At 41.5% G+C, this 16,528-nt stretch overlaps 1 protein-coding gene across 3 annotated transcripts in view; it reads left to right on the forward strand.

The window, feature by feature from the left end:
- The first annotated feature begins 2,243 nt into the window (after positions 1–2,243).
- tln1 (talin 1) overlaps positions 2,244–16,528 on the forward strand; it is a 155,854-nt gene continuing 141,569 nt past the window's right edge. For 2 of the 3 annotated variants that reach the window (XM_046290564.1, XM_046290565.1), the window contains exon 1: positions 2,248–2,421. The gene's annotated coding sequence lies outside the window, so the exon portion shown is untranslated. Of the gene's footprint in view, positions 2,422–16,528 lie in introns of all 3 variants that reach the window. The other variant, XM_046290566.1, reaches the window with a different exon arrangement.

Raw genomic sequence — 16,528 nt, forward strand, 5'->3', positions numbered from 1 at the left:
AGATTCATGCGTATGTTATAAGCTAATAACAAACTCACAAACCCTAGGCTTATGCATGTTTAGATTCACTCACAAGATCCCTCAACAAACATTTCTAATTTGTCAGGCCACTGTCAGTAAGGGGGTTGGGAAAAATGAAAAGTGCACTATACCTCATTTAATTCATACTAGTCTTTTGGGGAGGGTGTAGCCTGTGTTTTGGCTTGGTGGGGATTTGAGAAGGGAGTGGCTATTACATTTTTAGAATGCCCTCTTGCTGATTGCTTTTTTTCTTTATTCAATATTAATATTACAATTTAGCGTTTTTTAATTACTCCTTGGGGTGGTAGTATGTGGATCCCCTCGTCTTCTAATGACCTAGAATGGTGAGGAGATGAAGTGATAGCTGTCTCTGTGACTTCATAAAAGATCTTGGATCTGATTCAACAACACACAAACCACACATGCAACAGGGTGGACCAACGCCTGTTGCTGTTGGATGGCACCTGATGAGGTTCAGTATAACACTGAACAATAAACGATCAGTAATATAGCCCAATCCACAAGTCTATAAATATAACTATGCCACTACAGGCTACATCTGCCTATCTGTACAGTGAATGCCATCAATGCTAATACCTGTATCCAATAGGTAAAAAGGTGTTAAACTTTCACCCTACTCAAAGGTTGATTTGTAAGTCAAGCATCCTGATTTCTGAGGTGTTGTCACCTCTGCACTTGGTTGAAATAATGCAGGACTGCAAGGTGTTAACCTAAGCCATTGGCTATTCTCTCTGCTACCGCATGGCAAGCGGTACCAGTGCACCAAGTCTGGAACCAACAGGACCCTGAGCAGCATTGACCCCCATGCCATAAGCAGTGGTGTAAAGTAATGTTTACTCCATGCATTTTCTCTGACACCCAAAAGTACTTGTTACATTATGAATGTTTAGCAGAACAGGACAATTGTCAAATTCACACATTTATCAAGAGAACATCCGAGAACATCCAAGGTCATCCCTAAATGCCTTGGATCTGGTGGACTCACCTAACACAAATGCTTAGTTTGTAAATTATGTCTGAGTGTTGGAGTGTGCCCCTGGCTATCTGTAAATAAATAAAAAACAAGAAAATTGTGCCATTCTGGTTTGCCTAATATAAAGAATTTTAAATTAGTTTTTATTTTGAAGTATATTTGAGCAATTACATTTACTTTCGATAGTTAAGTATATTTAAAACCAAATATTTTTAGACTTGTACTCAAGTAGTATTCTACAGGGTGACTCACTTGGGTCATTTTCTGGTATCTTTACTTTTACTCAAGTACATATGGAAATTGGGTACTTTTTCTACCACTGGTCATAAGACTGCTAAACAAGACTGCTAAATAGCTCATCAAATGGCTACCCGGATTATCTGCATTGATCCTTTTTTGCACTGACTCTCTTGCACTGACTCTAACCCCCCACACACATCCCATACGCTGCTGATACAGTCTATTATATCTGTCCTGTTGCCTAGTCCCTTTACCCCTACTTATATGTACATAGCTACCACAATTACCTCCTACACCTGCACATCGACACGGTACTCCCTGTATAAAGCCATGTTACTTTTTACTCCTTATTATTCACTGTGTATTTATTCCCCATGTCAATATTTTCTATTTTTATTTTTGCATCTTTATATTAACTCTCCATTGTTGGAAAGGGACCCGTATAAAGCAAGCCTTTCACTGTTAGTCTCCACCTGTTGTTTACGAAGCATGTGACAAATAAAATTTGATTTGATTTGTTGCACAACTTTTCCACCATTTTACAGACTTATACACCTGTAGACGCACTGTTATACCAAATGGTGGCAGCATTTCTGCGGTTTTCTAGAGCAGACGCAAAATGACATTCCTAGCTGACCTGTTACGTTTTAGACCTGATGTGAAGGACCTTTGGTCAATGGCCTATTGTTACGATTTCCTTTCAAATGATGTCTAATAGGTTCTATTAATTGGTGGCTATACTATCATAATCCAGTAAACTACTTGATCTATTTGCGGGTGAGGTGACGGATGTCACCAAATCTCTGCATTTGGTAACTAGTCGACTTTTTAAAATGGGGCTTGTTAGGCTAGATGTGTCATTCACAAATAATTCAGTGACGTTGCGGTGTAATAGAAAAGTTGACGTTGATTTACACGAAATCCACAAGTTCTGAGTCCCCCTGATACACCGCCCCATGCCTGCATCATAGTGTGCTGTGGTTTTGAGTCGCTGAAGGGTGGAGTTTGTACCACCGCCTCTAAAGAACGGGACTAGGGAGGGAGTTGAAAAATCACTATCTGACATTTACCAGCATTTAGAACACCATTTCTGCTGGGGAAAGGGATTTAATTTCGATATTTCACCTTTGAAAGCGGGAAATCTTCGCTGGAAGAGGAACTAAGAGGTGAGTCGAGATACAATGTACGTGTTTTAGTTCAGAACTATGCCTGACTGCGCGTGACGTCAAGTCCGATTTTGAAGTTTTCAACTCCTCCATTCTCTACACTTCACCGAGTTATGCACTTCGAATAGTTTGAGGGCCGAATTGGCTACCTCTTGACAAATATTTCAGAGCAGTAGCCTAGTCGTAGCTCATATCGAAGAAGAAAAGAAAAAGGATTTTGAAACGAGAATGTAACAATACTTAAACTGAACATTGTAACGTTACTTCGATTTCCTGGAACTTTGTAGTTAGAGAAGTGTTTTAAATACGGAAGCGAAACATTGCCTCAAGGCATGAATACATGCATTACATATCAGTTATTGGCCTATTGCTCGTAAATAAATAAGGAAAAAATGAATTTGTATGCATTAAACACAGCACGCTGTACATTTTGGTATGCAGTGAGTTTGCCCTACAACCATACAACTAGGTCAGCCTACAATCCTAGCCAAATGTATCCGTGTCACGTCCTAACTCTCTAGACTACATTAAGGTGTGTTACTTTGTATCATTCGCACTGTTGGTTGGCTCAGCCACTGTCATCAACACTACCTATCTATATTCATATTCTGGGCAGCCAGCCTGAGTTGGTTAGCTGTCTGTAAACAGTTACTTCATTTGAGTGGTCGTTATTAAAACTTTACATGAAGCCAGAATATGGTATCCAACCTGTATAAAAATGTGTCTATTTGGCTTCAAATAACAAGCTACTGTATATGTAGTTAACAGCAGTCATTGTGTAACCCAATGCCTTTTGCACCCTTGCTTTGTCTATAGAGAAGCCTACCTAACACAGATTCACATTTCAAATAAGTGTTCCATGGTCTAGTTTTGGTTGATTAATCTTTTTCCATTGTTGTAGTTTGGATTGCCTTAACTTCTTCAATAACGTTTCAAGGCCTCGTGTGTGTGTGTGTGTGTGTGTGTGTGTGTGTGTGTGTGTGTGTGTGTGTGTGTGTGTGTGTGTGTGTGTGTGTGTGTGTGTGTGTGTGTGTGTGTGTGTGTGTGTGTGTGTGTTCTGCAGTTGTCAAAGAAGCTAGAGAAAATATGCAGCCTCTGGGTGTGAATTCCAACACCAAGATGGGGTGTGGCGTCACCATTTCCGTGTGACAGAACAAACTATGTAGCTGTGGCGACACATGTGGCTCAGGAGAAATGGAGCCAATGAATAGCTAGCGTGATTAATGTGATTGATATATGCTTGCAGGTGAGGGATTTGATAGGGCCTAGCTAGACTCAGCGGTTTTCAGGTAACGCGGCAGGGCATGTTTCCTGTTGCTACATGTAAATGTTCTTTGGGAAGGCAGTAAGGCACACAGTGGACTTCAGAACAGAACAGCACTTCTACATTCTTGCTATATGGGGAGGAAAAAAACATGTTATTGATGTGATTTCCTTTTAGATTTTTCTGGCATTTAGTTTTATGGTTTTGTACAGTCTACTATTTTATACCGTTTTCTGTGGGGTTTTTTCTGCAATGTGTGTTGACACCTTAACCTGATTTTATTACAATGTGTCTTACTGTTAGGACACGTGCAATGCTGAGTTCTATAAATTGTCAAATAGTAAATCAATTGGATTAAACAGTTAACTGTTTCAATGAAAAAAGAGTGCCGGGAAGTGCACACAGACCCTAATTATTAAAGCCAACAACCACTGTCCTTGAGCAGCGCACAGTCACTCATCGAGGCCGTGTGACAGTTGGTGGGGAGGGGGACGGGTGCCATTGAGAAATTGCTCATGACACAGCAATAATTATAATTTATTTGAGGCTAGCCTAGGCCAGTAGTCGGTCTTGTGTGACTGATAGTGTCAGAAGCTTGGTTTTGCCTGAGGCTCTCGACTGTTTCACTGTCTGTTACTCTTTAATCGGTGGTTGAGAGAGCATTCAGTTCAATCATGTCTCTGTGCTTGTATTGTGAATTCAATTCTGTTTTGAATGTGTGCCTCGTTTAGGTTATTGAAAGAAATGGTCATTGTTGAGCAACAGGGAGGGTAAAAGTGTTTTTCACAAAATGTCAGTTGTCATGTTTGTACTTATCTGGTTATTTTTCATAACGTTGACATAACGTTGATGTTGTAGTCTAACCATCATAGCTGAAAATGGTCCATCCATAACACTCATGTTCGGCATTTTATGTTTCTATGATGGAAAAATCAAAAAGCCAACAAAGGGCCCACTTTTTTTTGTGTTTTTCTGTGGCCCAGAAGCCAACAGAAGCCTTTATTAAAGACTAGATGCCAAACAGGACTTCATGTATCTATTGAACACAGAGAGGCTCAATAGATGAGTCGGTGCATTGTCAATGAGGAGTTGAGTGATTCAGCCCAACAGCATGTCTGCTTTATTTCCATGCCTATTTTAAGCCTGTAAAGCTATTGTCAGTATCAGAAGTTAGTCTGGATGCATTTTAAACTATCACCTTGCTCCTCTGCCATGGAGCCTCAAGGCCATCTAGAAGTGCACTTACTAGTCATTCGATTTCTATGTACTGTGCATGTTCATCATGAATTACATCACTGGTGTCTGCTGATCCATTACTGGTCTAATTCTTTACATGGCTTAGTTTGTCTGAAGGTATTCATAAGAGATCACACATGAAGCAATGTATTGTACATACATTTTTTTGTATTATAGAGCCCCTGTTGCAAGTGTCTCAGTCAGTGCATTTTTGATCCAGGTGTTACAGAACCAGGAAATGGGCTATGTCCTAAATGTGCCCTGTACTTTCTGCCCAGAAATTGTAAAACGGCTACACTGTTTCTTTTCAACTTTGATATAGGCTTTGAAAGTGAAAGCTACTCAATGGCCCCCATTGCCACTCCATTAAAGTGTGAATGGCAATGCGTTATACTGCCGATGACTGTAGCCAGCTCCGCCTCAGACAAAGGCAAGGCTAGGAGCAGCATGTGCCACAGACTCTCCCCTGGGTAACAAGGTTTCTATTGAGGGCCACAACTGTGTGGTATTGTACTTGGCTCTGGGGGAAATGAAGGCCTCCTTTGTCCTCAGGGGTGTGTGGGTGCTGCAGGAGGATCCTGCTGATTCCTCAGCAGCAGAGAGGTGGGTACGGGCTGATGTTTCGCCTAGGAACAGATCTAGGATCAGTTTCATGAATCCTAACCTTAACCATTAGTGGGGAAAATGCTAAACTGTCCCAAGATCAGTGTCTAGGGGCACCTTCACACTACACAAGAAAGGTGCACTGTGGGAGGCGCCCCTGCTCCACCTCTGGATCTAGCCTGGTCCCAGATCGGTTTATAAACAGGTGACCATAGATGTTTGCTATACGGCATTAACATCTGAGACCAAACTACACTGGTCTCTCAACATATCTGGGACCAGGCTACTCTGGTCTCTCAACATATCTGGGGTCTGACTATTCTCATCTCATGGCTCCCATCTTGCCTAGACCCTGTCATGTTGGCAGGAACCTACTCCTATACAGGGACCTACTCCTATACAGGGACCTACTCCTATACAGGGACCTACTCCTACACAGGGACCTACTCCTACACAGGGACCTACTCCTACACAGGGACCTACTCCTACACAGGGACCTACTCCTACACAGGGACCTACTCCTACACAGGGACCTACTCATACAAACAACAAATGTCTCTGAGCATCTCCAAGGACCTATATATTGGCCTAACAACACATTCTTCAGCAGTTAATAGTAATTGATGATTCTCCTGTCCACTGCAGCATCTTTAAGAGGCATCAAACCCAATGCCCTGCATTCACTCATCACATAACTACATGTTTTATTTTAAACTTATGGATGTGTAATGTAGTTATTTTTAGGGCATTTATAGCAATGAGCTCCTACTGCAGAAATATCTTTAATCCTATGGACAGGAAACATAACTAACTTCCCAAGGGAGAGACATGGCTCTAGACTAGGCCGAGCTGTTGGAATCACTCAAGGGTTCCACTGCTCCAAGATAATGTGTAAGGGTGCTTGCCAGCTAAAATATTGTGGTATTTCTTTTGCTGTAGAAATGGCAGTTTAAAATGGTACAACCGCCCTTGTGGTGGTGCAACATTACTTCTATTCCTGTTGGTACACCATTTCTAACTCTAACTTGTCTTAAATTAAAACTGCTAAGGTCACATACGTTTTGCCTCCAAGATGTGCTCGAAGCACCCATTTGACACGGCAGCATGTGACTGAATGGTTGTTTGACAGGCGTTTGTACAGGTGAGTAATCCCGTTGACCATGGCAAGTATGCATGTTCTCAAGAATGTTTTCTCTCTAAATGTTTTGACATTCTCCAAACAAACTGAAGGGCTTCATTCACTCAAATGGTAAATACAAGCAGGAGAGAAATATTGCAATGGAGAACTTTTTGTTGTTGTTGATATCTTGAACACAGCCTAGTGGTTAAGAGGCAGGTAGCCTAGTGGTTAAGAGGCAGGTAGCCTAGTGGTTAAGAGGCAGGTAGCCTAGGGGTTAAGAGGCAGGTAGCCTAGTGGTTAAGAGGCAGGTAGCCTAGGGGTTAAGAGGCAGGTAGCCTAGGGGTTAAGAGGCAGGTAGCCTAGTGGTTAAGAGGCAGGTAGCCTAGTGGTTAAGAGGCAGGTAGCCTAGTGGTTAAGAGGCAGGTAGCCTAGTGGTTAAGAGGCAGGTAGCCTAGGCAGGGTTAAGAGGCAGGTAGCCTAGTGGTTAAGAGGCAGGTAGCCTAGTGGGGGTTAAGAGGCAGGTAGCCTAGTGGTTAAGAGGCAGGTAGCCTAGTGGTTAAGAGGCAGGTAGCCTAGTGGTTAAGAGGCAGGTAGCCTAGTGGTTAAGAGGCAGGTAGCCTAGTGGTTAAGAGGCAGGTAGCCTAGTGGTTAAGAGGCAGGTAGCCTAGTGGTTAAGAGGCAGGTAGCCTAGTGGTTGGTTAAGAGGCAGGTAGCCTAGTGGTTAAGAGGCAGGTAGCCTAGTGGTTAAGAGGCAGGTAGCCTAGTGGTTAAGAGGCAGGTAGCCTAGTGGTTAAGAGGCAGGTAGCCTAGTGGTGGTTAAGAGGCAGGTAGCCTAGTGGTTAAGAGGCAGGTAGCCTAGTGGTTAAGAGGCAGGTAGCCTAGTGGTTAAGAGGCAGGTAGCCTAGTGGTTAAGAGGCAGGTAGCCTAGTGGTTAAGAGGCAGGTAGCCTAGTGGTTAAGAGGCAGGTAGCCTAGTGGTTAAGAGGCAGGTAGCCTAGTGGTTAAGAGGCAGGTAGCCTAGTGGTTAAGAGGCAGGTAGCCTAGTGGTTAAGAGGCAGGTAGCCTAGTGGTTAAGAGGCAGGTAGCCTAGTGGTTAAGAGGCAGGTAGCCTAGTGGTTAAGAGGCAGGTAGCCTAGTGGTTAGAGCGTTGGGCCAGTAACCGAAAGGTTGATGGACTGAATCCCCGAGCTGACAAGGTAAAAATCTGCCGTTCTGCCCCTGAACAAGGCAGTTAACCCACTGTACCCCCGGTAGGCTGTCATTGTAATTAAGAATTTGTTCTTAACTGACGTGCCTAGTTAAATATAAAAATATTTACTCCGTAAAATTATAAGGCTGGGAATTGCCAGGGACCTCACAATACGATAATATCATGATACTTAGGTGCCGATACGATATGTATTGCTATTGTCACGATTCCATATGTATTGTGAATTGATCCTGGGATTTTATTGTGATTTTGATGTTCCAAACTAATTGCTCACTATATGTCTCCTGCAGAGTGATAAGAGACAGCATGAGAACTAGTTTTGGTCAGTCAGGGAAATTAGTCCTAAAAACAGGCTGGCTCAATATTTAAAAAGAAGATTGAGAACAAGCTATAGGATTAAAAATATTGGAGTTTTGTTGCCGGTACAGCCGACTAGCGCTTGCTAGCAAAACCTACCGTAGCAAAACATTTACCATTTAAAAAAAACATTTTTTATAATTGAAGTCATATCAATATAATATTGCAATATGCAACTGTATCAATCTTTTCATCATCACTATAAAATAAAAAATAAAAAATCTTCCAACCACATACAAATGGACAGGCTCCCTTGGTTTAAATAGGCGTGTTACCGTTGAGCGTAGGTATCACGGTAGATGTCTAGACTCCTAAGCAGCATGGGTCTTGCAGTTAAATGTTATATTTAGGCCAGGAATCTTTTTGAAGTTGCCATGTTAGCCGACACCTTAAGAAGGAAGGGTTCTTGGTAATCTCAGAGACCAAATAAGAAAACCTGAGAGATGAATAGATGAGAGTAATACGGAGGAACAGAAAGAGAGAACAAGTATGGGCGAGGGAACAAGATCTGATCTGCTATGTTTTGTGATTAATTTCCCCTTTTCATCATTTAAAGTCTCACCTTCTGTTTTGGCAAAAGACTCTACTGAGACAATGTTACTCCCAATCATCTTTTGCAGAATACCCAAACATATCATTTGGACAGTTTGCAGACTGTTAAAGAAAATGTATGAAATCTATCCAGCCATATCTCAACATTAAAAGGCACAGTCGATGCTGGCCCTGGCTGTTGCTTTGCAAGTTAAGATTGTGTATAACTATGGAGGGAAAAAAGATTAACTCAAGGCAAAAATTTATGATCTCTCACAACGGCCATTTGAATCCACTGTGAATTATACCAGAACAGGAAATGTGTATTTCAAACGCTGGCTGCTCAAAATGATGGAAGTGAGCATGACCTTTTTTGAGAACCTGAATATCTAATCAAATTCAACAGTGAAGATCTATTTATGAAAATAGCAATGTGGAAGTACAGGACTATTGCATTGTGGGCCAAAATTGAACGTTTGTATATTTCATAGCTGATCTTAATTTGAATGGTCTAAAACAGTGGTGTTTCATAGTGTTTGCCAAACTCCCCATTGGTGCAGAGTGAATGAATGTCTGTTTACAACATTTTTTTTTTTCTCATTGTGCTGACTGAGTTGTACTGCTACTCATATCCAGTGATTTTTGTATTTGCATTACACCTACCATGATCACTTCTGGCTATTCAAAGCAGGTGAAAGATAACATATTGGTATTTTCCTAAAGCACCGTCTCGGCTGGTGGATGTCTTCCTGAATAGCCCAATTATACGTATCCTCTCGGGGAATTACTGTATATGTGACGTCAACCAACTGAGTGCATGAGTCAGAGAAAAGGTAGGTTTTACAAGACAATGCAACTATGTATCAAATGTATCACTGTCATGTTTCTCTGATGCTACATCCTCACAAACTAGAATATTCCATTACAACCCATTTGAGATCAATTGAAGCCAAATATTTTGTAAGATGTAAGAGCAAGACAGAGTTAGCTCAGTAGCTCATTTCAATAATGGAAGGGGAACATTGCAAAGTGAAGGGATGTTCATGCTGTTGCATTGTCCCAGCTGGTCTCTGCCATTAGTCCTTTTCTGAAGTCAGATCCACAGTGACCCCTGGCACAGTGACCACATGGCCTCAGGATGTTCTCCCTGGACAGCCATTCAGAGCTTCCCCTGAGGAAGCCCCGTGGGCGGGAGACTGGCAACGTCAACAGGAAAGTCATGTGGAACCTTTACAGCCAATAAAAGAGTATTAGGACTGCTCCCATCCATCTTTTGATATCCACTCTGTACCACCTACATTTACAGGTCACTTTGTTAAAAGGTGGACTAAGCACTATGACATCATTGTACACAGTGAGGCAACTTCCTGTTTACAGACATCAACAACAGAATTCAAATGTGCCATAACTGCCACTATTGGCTCCTCTGAATTTGGCCCCACCTTTTGAGGCATGCTCACATTGGGAAGAGCACATTGTGGCCGTTTTGGCTGAACCATGGCCTTCTAAAACAGCCTTAATAAATAGCTTTGAAGCTGCAATATGTCACTTTTTGGGCGAGCTCACCAAAATAAACATAGAAATTTGACTTATAGACTTATAGATCTTTCAAAAGACTTGAAAGCAAGTCTAAGAAGATGTGGATACATTCTATATGCACTATTTCTATGTTTCCCGTTCTTAAGTACCGTTTTTGCGTCTTTTACTTTCGGTTTTGTACACCAGCTAAAAATGCAATGTTTTTGGTTGTTGAAAATATATTTCACAGTGGTTTAGATTGTACAATGATTCTCTACATTATATATTGCTTGTTTTGTCACAAACTGAAATAAGACAAACTATTAGAATTTTAGCAACCAGGAAATGGGGGAGCGATTTCTGCATATTGCACATTTTTAAATTAATAAATAGCGTTAAGAAATGTATCCCTGGTTGTACTGTATAGTAACAGATTGGCAAGCTATACTGAACAAAAATATAAACGCAACATGTAATGTGTTTGTTTCATGAGCTGAATTAAAAGATCCCAGAAATCTTCCATACTCACAAAAAGCTTATTTCTCTCAAATTTTGTGCACAAATTTGTTTTACATCCCTGTTAGTGAGCATTTCTCCTTTGCCAAGATAATCCATCCACTTGACAGGCATGGCATATCAAGATTAAACGGCATGATCATTACACAGGTGCACCTTATGCTGGAAACAATAAAAGACCACTCTAATATGTGGAGTTTTGTTACACAACACAATGCCAAGTTTTGATGGAGCGTGCATTTGGCATGCTGACTGCAGGAATGTCCAACAGAGCTGTTGCCAGAGATTTTAAAGTACATTTTCTACCATAAGCCGCCTCTAACGTTGTTTTAGAGAATTTTAAAAGTATATACCGGCCTTCAACCTGGGGGGGTGCTAGGGCCGGGACCAATTTAGAATGTATGCACACATGACTGTAAGTCGCTTTGGATAAAAGCGTCTGCTAAATGGCATATATTATTAATATATTTATTAGGAGTATTTCTGTCTGCAATAAAGCCCTTAGGTGGGGAAAGACTCATTCTGATTGGCTGGGCCTGGCTCCCCAGTCATGTGGAATCCATAGATTAGAGGCCTAATGAATTTATTTCAATTGACTGATCTCCTTCTATGAACTGTAACTCATAGTTAATTGTTGCATTTTAAGATTTTTTTTGCACAGTATAAGTAAAGCAACCCTAGATTTAATTGATGCCAGTACAGTATGTGTCCTTGCTCACTCTCACTCATGTTTTGTGTGTGTGTGTGTGTGTGTGTGTGTGTGTGTGTGTGTGTGTGTGTGTGTGTGTGTGTGTGTGTGTGTGTGCGTGTGCGTGTTTCGCAGGCTGCTCCATGTCAGTGTTTTCAGCCAGCCAAATTTGGTCAAGGCAACATGCACTGTTATTTCTCCAGCTAAATAAGTCATTTGTTTTGCATTCCCGACTCTGCTAATGGGCTCACTGTGTGTTCAACTGCCAGCAAGTTCAGTCAGTCCAAGATCATCGTTTATGATGCTGATCATCCCCCCCTCAGATTTGAGTTTGCTGTTCACCTTCTGCAAGCTCCAGTGCACGTTTACACAATGTATTTGATTAAGCTTCAAGCAACCAGCGGCAGCGCTTTTAATTTTAAAGTTACTTCATGCATTAGCTTTGTGGGGGCTTATGCACTTTGTCTACATCATTTGCTTGTTGAGCTACACTAACAAGTAGGTAGTTATAAAGGCCACAATTGTACAGTTTTGTAATGTTTTTGACAAAAAGTTGAGTAGAATGGGGCTCCCAAGTGGCGCAGCGGTCATTGCATCTCAGTGCTAGAGGCGTCACTACAGACCCTGGTTCGGTTCCAGGCTGTATCACAACCGGCCTTGATTGGGAGTCCCATAGGGTGGCGCACAATTGGCCCAGCGTCGCCCGGGTTAGGGTTTGGCCGGGTAGGCCATAATTGTAGATTAAAAATCGTTCTTAACTGACTTGCCTAGTTAAATTAAAATAATGAGGTGGATTAGGACTGGATACATTGTTTCCTGGTAGTGTCAGAATTGCCCTCAGACTAACTACTGTATTCTCGTATGTAAGTTTTTGTTCATATTATTTTTCATTACCCCCTGGCTTCCAAGAATGATGTTTTACCTTACCGGCAGAAAGCCTACATGACAAGATGACCTGCCGTTACTGGATGTTGAACAACACGCTGTCAATCATGTGGTGGTGGATAAAACTTGACCCTCCTCATGGTCTACATAGGAGCCACTGGATGGGAACACATACGAGATCTCTCTTTTACACCAAGTCACTCAGCCTAGGTGTACGGTCGGGTTCCCCTTCAGTGTCTAGCAAGGCGTACAGTACACACTCTAGCAGATATTTGGCATAGCTCGCTAGCTGTGTCATTGCTTACATTAGATCTGCCTGCCTCTGTGATCTGTCAAGTGACTGTGTTGTCTTCTGTCTAGACCTGACAGATGGAAAGATTGTCATTCTCACCACTATAATGTTAGCTTGTGTTTGACATAGAGTATGTTGTTAGCACGCAGATGCTGATCTGATCGAACTCTCGAGTGGACGTGTGTAAAGGAATCTCTCTGTTTACTACTGTTTAGTTGACTGGGAATGTAAGAGTGGCCCCCACCCAATACCACTGGTAGCCCTACCTTGTCTTCCCCTTACAAGGTATTGTCTTCACTAACTGGACTATTATTTAATAACAGGATTGAAAAACTGAAGATATTGGCATCTCATTATGTTTTCCTGTGCTTTAGAAATCATCTTTCAAGATTAAGACATTTATTTCAAACATTTTTTCAGGATTCAGCTGAGAATCAGCTGCCATGTCATTTAAACACACACTCCGCTGTTACGGTAGTTCTCAGAATATCTACATGAATAGCCTACATTTGTTGACTAGAATATTGAATTAAGTCTGTAACCATCTGTAATTGAATTTACAAACCTACTTTTATTTCTAGTTTGGAATGAAGCGCCTTTTTCCATGACAGAAATACAATTTATGTTCTTGTCTTGTCAATATCATGGCCATACTTTACCCTCTCAAAGTATCTAAATACTTTGTTATATAATATAGTTGAAAATAGTTTGCTCGAGGCTGAACTTTGCGTCTTTGCAGACATCAGTCGACGTAAACATGAAGGAGGACGTGCATATCAACTTCCTGTTTCACTGTGGGAATGAAAGTGCAAGAATGTGGAATTCTCATCACTGCTCATATCATGGTCCCAAGGCTGCATGCATCAGGTTCTCTGGTTCCTGAAGCAGCCCTGTAACATTTTCTCCTCCCGTAAATGCCATAACCGGACAGCTTATTGACATCTATAATCGTCCACTTCAGTTACATCATACTTAGTTTGAATTGAGGAAGGATCACTACATGGGAGCCAAGTTATAAGGCCTTGTTTAAACTGTTAAACAACCAAATGGGCTTGTTCTGTAGCAATCTCTTGCACATAGACAATACTTACTCACTCTAAAGATGGTAAAGTGTCAACTTTCCCACCAGATTCTCTGCTGACTGTTAGATGCCATTTTAGCATTTAGCTTGCCCCAGGTCCTACCATCTGCAGTGTTGTTGTAGTGCTCTGGCAAACAAGGCTGTAAAAAAGAACTTTCTGGTAGGATTGTCTAAAGTTTGCTTGCTCACAGTACTTGGCACCTCCTGAACAGAGTTTCGTCAGTCAAGACCTTAAGGTCGTCAGCTGCTCAACCTTGTTAAAACACTCCAAACCAGAAGGTGGTAGTAGCATTGTTTCGTAATGCATGTCCCTGTGTGTTGCTTTATTGTCTATAACCAATGTTGGCTAGCTAGCTAGCTGCGCTAATGCTGCTATTGTTGTAGAATGCTAATGTTGATACTAGCCAGATGGCCACAGCTAGAGAACTAGCTAGCAAGATGACCGAGCAACAATTTGAATTCACTCTATTATCACATACAGCCTATAGATGGATAGAGTTTTAGCTAGCTTGCTAACATTATCGAAACAGTTAGCATGATATGCTAACTAGCTAGCTGTTGTGACTACATTGACTCTCAACAGGCTTGCTTCATGGAAACATCCGTTGTCATTTAAACGTTACTAGCTACAGTGGCCAGATAGCTAGGCTTAGAGGCATTGTTTTTGTTGTGACAGACATTCAGTGCGGTGTACAGAACCTATTTTTCAGAGGGCCTGTCCCCAACACCTATGTGTTGACAACAGTGGAGGTCGGTACTGTTGTAAGATGAGGGAAGACAAAAACATATTTTTTTTCATGAGCATGGCCTTATTTACAGCATATTATATGACTGTCATTCATATTCCATTCACCCAGTTCAATGTAACAGCGATAGGTTTAGGTTACTACATGATATCATTTTCCCTATACCCATCATGAGGTTGCTACAACCTAGCCTATGAATGAAAGTTTACAATTGTAGGTGCACACATTCAATACCGCCTTGCACACTGTTGCCTGTATCTAGTTGATTTAGGGTGTAATAATTAGTCCAACAGTTGCAAACTAGTTTTTGAAAATACAAATTAATGTACATTTATCCTCGTTCCGTTTGCTTCCATTTAATCAACTTTTGAACGGAATCGGCAGAATGAATACACCCCCGATCACAATTAACTTTCATAGCAGCCATGTTGTATTCCTTCACGCATCAATGCGCTCTCTTCTCACCTTTTCTCTTCGCTTGTGGACTTCAATGCACAACACATCAGCTGTATGTGACCAGGCGAAAAAACCTTCCCGAACCATATCATAACCACTACACACAGTCTTGAATTAATTAATTTGTTCAAAACTGTCCAACTATTGTCTTTCTGAGTCAACTACTCACCACATTGTATTATAGGGGAGGACCTTCCTCAGTAAATTTAATTATTATAATTTTTTTTAAACATAATTGCTATATATATATATAGCAATTATGTTTTTAATTTTTTTTAAATTTTATTTACTGAGGAAGGTCCTCCCCTTCCTTCTTTGAATAGCCTCCACTGGTTTACAAGCTACCACCCAGTCTATACACACATCTGGGAACAAGCTCTCCAGCATTATGCTAGCCTTTGGAATTTTCCTCAATTCCTCCTCACAACCGTGCTATCAAAACCAGGCAACTTTGACTTCCTGATGCGCTTTGACACACACAGACCTGTCATGTTCACAGTTCACACATGCAATTCAGGCCTGAGTTTTCTTTAGTGCTTTCTAGAACTCACAAATTTGACTGAACGTGATCATTTGAAAATGAAAACCAGAATTGACGATATCTTTGCAAAAGTTCTTTGTGATTTGGGGGTGTCCCTTGTATCCGTTCCGATTGTAACAGGGCCTTTCTCTTATCATATGGCTGAACCAGGCTGGTCTAAGGCACTGCATCTCAGTGCTAGAGGCGTCACTACAGACACCCTGGTTCGAATCCAGGCTGTATCACAAACATGCTGTGATTGGGAGTCCCATGGGGCGGCGCACAATTGGCCAAGCGTCGTCCGGGTTTGGCCGGTGTAAGCTGTCATTGTAAATAAGAATTTGTTCTTAACTGACTTGCCTAGTTAAATAAAGGTTAAATAAAAAAAAAGTATCCTGGTTAACTCTCCTTTGATGACTTCAGCTCCACCGGGCTGCCTGCCTGGCCCGGCGGCCTTGTCGCGAGTGCAGGTCACAAATGTTACCACAATTAGTTTGACACAGGCGTTTTCTGAGAGCACACAACTCCCAAGAATGCTGTGGTTTCACAGTCTAATTGGATTAAAAACTAAGTGGCTCCACAAAAGAGGTATTCCACTAACTCACTGGCATTTCCTCAGCAAGCATGCAGGGAGGATGTTGTATCGCCTGAGCTGACCATGGCTTTGTTAAGATGGTGTGAACCAACTCAGTTACTTTGATCTCGTAAACATAATCTTAGCCAAGGTAATTTAGTTGTAGTGCAACACCTGTTTCGCACGACTTTTAGAATCAACCGTGTCATATCTCTATCTGGATATGATTCTGAGCCAAATAAGCTGTGGGCAGATGGTGAAGAATGCACTTGGTTGAAGTGAAGGAATACTTCCTATTCAGACCTCCCCCACTGAAAGCCAACAAAAATTCAGTATTGTTTTCTCCAAAGCATCCCTGATGAAAAGTGGAATGTGTTTTTTTTATTCTTATTTTTTATTCCAAACATTGTTTGGCTGACTTCCTATCAGTTTGTTGGAAGAGTCACAAAAGAGCAACATGACTTTGGAACAGTAGTAGTCTACTTCAAAAGATGCTGAAGGGCTTGAAGGA

Source organism: Oncorhynchus gorbuscha, linkage group LG11, assembly GCF_021184085.1.
Source record: "Oncorhynchus gorbuscha isolate QuinsamMale2020 ecotype Even-year linkage group LG11, OgorEven_v1.0, whole genome shotgun sequence".
NCBI classification, from domain to species: Eukaryota; Metazoa; Chordata; class Actinopteri; order Salmoniformes; family Salmonidae; genus Oncorhynchus; species Oncorhynchus gorbuscha.